This window comes from Diabrotica virgifera, chromosome 4, assembly GCF_917563875.1.
Source record: "Diabrotica virgifera virgifera chromosome 4, PGI_DIABVI_V3a".
Lineage (NCBI taxonomy): Eukaryota > Metazoa > Arthropoda > Insecta > Coleoptera > Chrysomelidae > Diabrotica > Diabrotica virgifera.
Window position 1 is genome coordinate 35,988,593 of NC_065446.1, and position 7,585 is coordinate 35,996,177.

Consider the following 7,585-nt stretch of genomic DNA (forward strand, 5'->3'; position numbering starts at 1 on the left):
GATTTCATATTGTCTATTTCTAAACTATACCGCTATTTTTGAATTTCTGATAAAATTAATGATGGAATCTAGTACCGCTTTATCTGGGGAAGAAAGGAGAGCTGTAATATTTAGTGGCAATGGACACTCGTGATGAATTAGTTCTTGATACAGAATTGAAGATTGAGAGTTCAGAGAACATTCTAGAAATATATGATTTAGATCACCAATGGATACATTGTCACAACTACAGACAGGAGAGTTAAGTATTCCAATTTTATATAAGTGAGATGGAAAGCGAGCATGATTCAATTTTAAACGAGTCAATACGGACATTTGTGCTCTATTATAATTAAAGGTGAAATGAGGAATGTCTTTTGGAAGTGTAGGGTGAATTCTGAAATAAGGGTTTGTAGATTTATTTGCAATTCTTTTGTAATCAGTTTCCCATTTCCTTCTGATATTAGGTTGGAGAGCATTATTCAAATCTTTTAAATTAAATACTTTGTCCATATGGTGGCAACTGTGACTACTTTTTGCGGCTATATCCGCAATTTCATTACCTTCGACTCCGCAATGTCCTTTCGTCCAAATAAACGAAACAGTTACATTATTTTGTTTAAGATCCATAATTAATTTTTTAATGTTCAAAATTAAGGCATTTCGGAAGTGGTTTATTGGGTGACCGCTAATAGCTTGTAATGCTGATTTTGAGTCTGAAATTATTGCCACATTCGTGCATGTTTGAGTTGCACACCATTTTAGTGCCTTTTCAATAGCAAAGGACTCGGCGGTAAAAATGGAACAATAATTTGAGATTCTGTACTTTTCAATATGATTTATGTTTGAAACAAAAAATGCCGAACCTGTGTTTAGCTCCGTTTTTGACCCATCTGTATATATTTTAGTTAAGTTCGACCCGAGACCATTTACAATGGATTTTATCATGGCTTGGTTTAAGATATTACAATCTGAATACCGAGGGAATATGGTGATAGGTTTGTCAATTATAGAATCGAAACTGTATGCATACAATGGTATTTTATTAAGTTTAACAATATCCAGGTGCGGAAATCAGAGTTGGGGATGAGGGTAGTTTTAAGGGGTCAAAGTCGCAGTTTGTATTATTTTTTTCGTGACCCTGGAGATTTTACTTAGTAATGTCATGATCTACTTATTCCCAAATTTTGGTGCACTATCTCAATCATGAACGGCAAAAAAATCCCTTATATTTTTATGCTCACCCCTGCCTACCACCCCTTTGTACCCCAAGTAGCGTTCCGCCCCTGGATATTTTACTTAGTTACGTCATGACCTACTTACTCCAAAATTTTAGTGCACTATCTCGATCATGAGCGTCACATAAAAAATAATAAAAACCGCGACTTTGACCCCTTATAACTACCCTCGTCCCCCACTCTGGTTTACGGCTCTGCGGATATTACTTAGTTATGTCATGGTCTACTTATTGCCAAGTTTTGGTGCACTATCTCAATCACGAACGTCGCAAAAATCCCCTTATATTTTTTATATTCACCCCTACCCCCACCCCTTCATCGGCCACGCAGCCTTCCGCCCCTAGAGATTTTACTTAGTTACCTCATGACCTACTTATTCCCAAATTTTGGTGCACTATCTCGATCATGAGCGTCACAAAAAAAATAATAAAACCACGACTTTGATCCCTTATAACTACTCTCGTCCCCCACTCTGGTTTCTGGCCGTTGGGGAAAGTCATGTACACAACTAATTCAACATATCCCCGTATAGTTTTTCCATATTACTTATCACGCACAAAATCCGCTCCCAGCTCTTAGACTATAATAATGGGCGAAATAATACAAGCAGTACGTAAAGGTTATGGTTACAGAAACGGAGAACAAAGAAATCCAAATATTACGTTATGCAGACGACGCCGCATTAATCGCCGAGACAGAAGACGATCTCCAAAGATTAACACACGTCTTCAATACAACAGCCAAGAAATACAGTATGATATTGTCCTTTTCATGAGCATTTTTCAGTGCGTAACAAATGGTAGGAAAAAAGGTAAGTCCATGATAATACACATTTATGACATTTATTCTAACATGAAATTTTAGTTAAATCTGACAGTTGTCACATTTTATTTTCAATTTGCAATAAAAACAAATCAAATGTGTTTCTCGCATTTATAAAATGGTATTTTCTTTGATTTGTATAGTCTTATAAATTATACAGATTATATTTGTAATATTATTATCTAATTAAAAAAAAATATTTTTTTATTATGGCGCCATCTATCGACAACTAGAATAACTAAAATAAATGTCACCGACGAAATGTAATCACCGACGTGCCTTTTTTTCTGTCACATACAATTTAATGCGTTAGAAAGAAATCGAAAAACTGTGACGCACTGAAAGATGATCATGAGAAAAAGAATAATATCAGCAGAAAAAACCAAATGTATTACATCTAAATACCCACTACGATGTAAAATCGAAATTGATGGGAAATTAATAAAGCAGGAAGCAAGGTTTAGATATAACTAAATAGTTACCTACTGAGATGTTGATGTTGAAGAAGAAGTACGACAACAAAGCTTAAAAGCAAGTAAAGCGGCGGGATGACACAATCTGGAAGAACAAAGCAAGAATATATAAAGCAGCAATAGGGCTTTTCATTTACAGTCATTTGTTTCGAGCTTCTGTCATATGTCGAATAATCCGTGTGTATTATTTACACAGATTATACAACGTGTATGACAGTAGCTCGAAACAAATGACAATCGATGAAAAGCCCTATTAGACCTATATTGACATACCTACACGGCGGAAACAAGACCTGACACATCTAAAACAAGACGACTACCCTTTCAGAGATAACGTGGCATGATCGTACATAAAGTGTAACGTGCGGACTCACAATCCGCACATCCAGAAAAGGTCCAAAAAACAAATATTTTCGGAAAACGGTCTGAGAACTTGTCAACTGTTTAAATATAAAGACAAAAAAACATTTGCAAACAAATTTATTATAACTTGCACTTAGACTCATGCTTCAAAAATAAAAGTGAACGGATATATCCTTTTCACATTTTGAGTCCTATAAATCGCAAAAACCTAAATTAAAAAAATACAAAACAATTATTTCTAAGAAACTAAACAATGACTAAATAAAAAACAAATGTTTGAGCTGCGCAAAGTAGATACATGAATGAACGGAAATAAGTCAATCTTCGCTGCTGTCTTCCGAGATTCTAAGATTCTCTCCTCAATGTCTTCTTCTATCTCGGTATATCGTGGTCCTGTCCTTCTTCATAATCTCCTTCCAAACTAGCATCATCATCGTCAGGTTCAGCTTCTGGCTCAGAATCAGAGAGAAATTCCGCATGCAGCTTTTCAAGATATGCTAGAGTTGCTTTTCGAAACTCATCTTAAAAAATCTGTAACAAAAATAAGTTTATATTAATCAAATATACAGAAAACGTAATCAGTAGATCACTCCCAATTATAAATTACATAAATATTTTTATATTTACCCTAAAAACAAAATATTTTAAAATTGCATCTTACCTGAAGATTTGTGACAACTTGTATAACGTGCGGACTCACGTTCCGCAAGTCAATATAGCAGCAGAACTAAACGCACTAAGACAGTTCTCACAACAGTACTGAATAGAGTATCCCCTCACTTGAAGCTAGCGAGCACGCCACAACCGAGATCGTAATTAATCGTCAGAAATCGACAAATATTTAGACAAGCGGAATCATAGTCCGCACGTTAACTCTGAAAGGCTAGGTACTATTAGAAACAGCAGAGATGAAAATACTTCGACGAATATCAGGGAAAAGTCTGTTGGCTAGGGAGAGAAGGAAAACATAAGAAGAGAGTAGATGAATGGAGAGCGATGTAGATAAATGTATGGGTGACAAAACGGAAACAGGAGTGGAACGAACACATTAGTAGAATGGCAGAGGGTAGGATAGTAGGAATAGCACGAGACGAGCTAAGTCATCAAATGGACGAAGAGTATTGGCAGACCAAGAAAATAGTCCAAGTAATGAACCTTAATATAGGACAAAACCTCGCAATTTTTACAGAATGGATCGATTTGCTTGAAAATTTTAGAATAAGTAGTGGATAGTCCTAGGATCAAAATCTATATGATACCGAAAGGCGCTTTTACCATGGGGGTGGTTGCCACCCCATCTCGGGGGTGGAAATTTTATATTATATTTTGACTGCAAAAGTTCATAAAAACATTCATTCTAAGCAAAAAATATTCAATACATTTTCTTGATAAAATTAATAGTTTTCGATTTATTCGCTATCGAAGGTGTTAGTTTTATATCGAAAAAATCAATGTTTTTCGATATAAGCTCATTTACAATTCACTAAATTTTTGCCCTAGAAAAAATTTTTTTAAACCAGCTTCTTGTAAATTAAATAAACAACAATTTCATATTTAAACATTTTTTTGTATCTGTGATGCTAATATTTCTATTCTGAAGAAAATGGTATTTTTTACCAAATTACAAAAATTCGTTATTCGCTTTTAACTCCAGTTTTATAAAAAATAATCATTCTAAGCCAGTCAAACTTCTATAATCTAATAATAATACATAAAAAAAGAAGGATAAATAAGGCCAATGACTGAAAACACCGCTAACTGACATTATTATGCTTCCAATTGGATTTCTCCTTTTTGTTTTCAAAAAAATATATTGATTTTTTAGCCCTAACTTTTTTATTTTTTATGTTAGAAAGTTTGGTAAAAAATAATTTTGTAGGTTTTTGCATAGTCTTTAAGCCTATTTATATTAAATCTTTCTATAATCCTCAGTCGCAAAAAGAGGTGACTTTGAAAGGGTTGGTAAAAGTGGTTTTTGCATGTTGTTACAAGCTTTAATTGTCAATAGCTCACTTAATTTTTGCCGTAGAAAAAATTTTTGCAAACTATTTTCTTGGGAATTAAATAAGCTACAATTTAGTATTTAAAATTTTTTTGTATCTCTGATTCTAATTTTTCTATTCTGAAGAAAAACCATTTTTTTCCAAACTACAAAAATTCGTTATTCGCTTTTAACTCCATTTTTTTTAAACTAATCATTGTAAGCCGGTCAAACTTCTAGAGCCTATTAAAAATACATAAATAAAGAAGACCAAATAAGGTCAATTACGAATTTTAATTAGGGTGGTGATTAGGGAGTTGCTCCCGATCACTTTTTCGCTGAAAAAAATAGGGACTGACATTCTTTTCATTATAAGTCACTTAATTTTTGAGCTAAAGACCTTTGTTTTATTTCTAGAGATAGAGATTTTTAAATACTTTAAATTAGTTTGAATAAGCTATCTTCGAAAAATGCATAGTGTTCCCGTTTTTTGACTTTGAATCTACAATATTTAGCATTTGACGAAGAAGAGCTAACATATAATAAACTATAGCTCGATTACTATTGGTCTTAAAGAAAATTAAGAAAAACGGTTTTGTTTATTTTTTCAAAAGGTACATTTTTGTTAAAACAGGTACAGTTTTGTTGTTTTGATAAAACGAAAACTTTTGGAGTTATGAGCAGAAAAATAATTAAAAACATTGTATTTTTCGATATAAAACTAACACTTTCGAAAGCGAAGAAGTCGAAAACTATTAATTTTATTTAAAAAATGTATAGAACATTTTTTGCTTAGAATGAATGTTTTTACCAACTTTTGCGGTCAAAATATAATAAAAAAATTCCGCCCCCGAAATGGGGTGGCAACCACCCTCATGGTAAAAGCGCCTTTCGGCATCATATAGATTTTGATCCTTGGACTTTTCACTACTTATTCTCAAATTTTCAAGCACATTCTGTAAAAATTGCGAGGTGAAAAGCTTCGGTTGCTGGACTAAAAATATGGTGCGATAATTTAAACTTTAAACAATTTAGGCCCGGTCTTTTCACCTCCGAATAAATCAGGAAGTTTATCCGGCAGATAAATCTGTCAAATAAACTTCACGATAAACTACATAGTTATTCGGAGGTGAAAAGACCGGGCCTTGATGACATCGAACCTTAGGAGGCTAATATTGAAGAAAAACCGGCTTTAAAGCCTACATACAAGAAAGAAGAAGACTTAGGTAAGGTAAACTTTTATCAAAAGCGGAAGGAAAACTCATTTTATTAAAAAAAAATAACGTTAAAGTTAGTTGTTGTCATTCTGTTTTTAATCAATCTCCTCTAAAAAACGTTACGCCACTGGCAAACCGGAAACTTAAAAAGAACATGATTCATTGTAGCCAACAGTTCAAGTCCAAGAAAAAAAACATTTATTTCTTGCTTTAAACTTATTTTATATTCATATTCTCACAGTGTTTGCAGTCCATACATAGATAATAATGATTATTTTACTAATTAAACATTTTTATACATACTATAATTAAACCACAGCTGGATAAAAATATTTGTGAAACATCAAATAAAAAGTTAAATCACAGAACACCAAAATTGAAATAAAGTTCAAGATGTCGCGACGCGACGGCGCGCGGTGAACTTCAAGGCCGCGTCCCACCATCAAATAATTTGATCAAACTGGTTTGAGCAAACTGAAAGTGACAGTTAGTGACGTCACATCCTGAATGTTCATTGTGGATAAGTGAAAATGAAAAATTTTAATTTTAAATAAAGTACAAACAAGTTAGACAACTCAATACAATAAATTTGATCAAACTAGACTGATAATGAGAGCACAGATTTTTAGAATTTCAAAAAAACTGCAATTGTGACGTCACTTTGACGTACTTCCGGAGTTTGCTCAAACTGTTTGATCAAATTATTTGATGGTGAGACGCGGCCTTCACAGTGATCAGTGCTTAGAATATAAAATAAATCAGGAAGGAGTACAATGCGAAATTACTCCGAGCCAGGAAGGAGGTTGCAAATGGCGATCAGCTGTCAGATTTGCTTTCTATCTCCAGTGACGTACCTTTGAAAGAGGGAAGAAAATAAATTCTTAACGATTTTATTACATCTTTGATGTTAAAGAAACAGCTATAGATCAAGAGAAAATACGTATTAATATAATATTTTGTTGAAAAGTCAGTTAAATAACGTTTTATTATACTAATAACTTCAGTTAATTGATTGCATATACAGGAGCTTTACCAGATGGTACGCCTATGCACACAGCTGATCCAATACACAAACACCTTCTACCCATAGAGGTAAATATTAACATAGAGGGAGCCTACCTTCCGCGATTCCTGACGACAAGATCTCATGGACTGGTTTGCTGCATCTCTTTCTAACACATTGTATCGAAAATCTATGATGACATTCAGTGTGAATATAGGCACGGAAGAGGAGGACAACTGTAGCAGCTTTACTATGCGTAAGAGTGAAACAGCACTAATCCAAATAAAAAAGATGGTGTCGTCACTTCGCTCTGAATGACACTCTCTCTATGCTAATAGGGCTTTTCATCGATTGTCGTTTGTTTCGAGCTTCTGTCATGTATCACATAATATTAATATAGCTACGTCATACGTCTTTGGTTTGTATCATTTGTAGCTTAGACAAGGAAAGAGAGACTCTTTTTTCCTTGTCTAAGATTTGTAGATACCAATAACGTATGACGTAGATAT

At 33.7% G+C, this 7,585-nt stretch overlaps 1 long non-coding RNA gene across 1 annotated transcript; it reads right to left on the reverse strand.

Annotated features, from left to right (window-relative positions):
• Nucleotides 1–2,975: 2,975 nt before the first annotated feature.
• LOC126883000 (uncharacterized) lies at nt 2,976–7,536 on the reverse strand. The gene is made up of 2 exons (XR_007697449.1): nt 7,193–7,536; nt 2,976–3,406 (listed from the first exon to the last, which is right to left on the reverse strand). It is a non-coding gene; the product is annotated as an uncharacterized LOC126883000 (long non-coding RNA).
• Nucleotides 7,537–7,585: the final 49 nt, after the last annotated feature.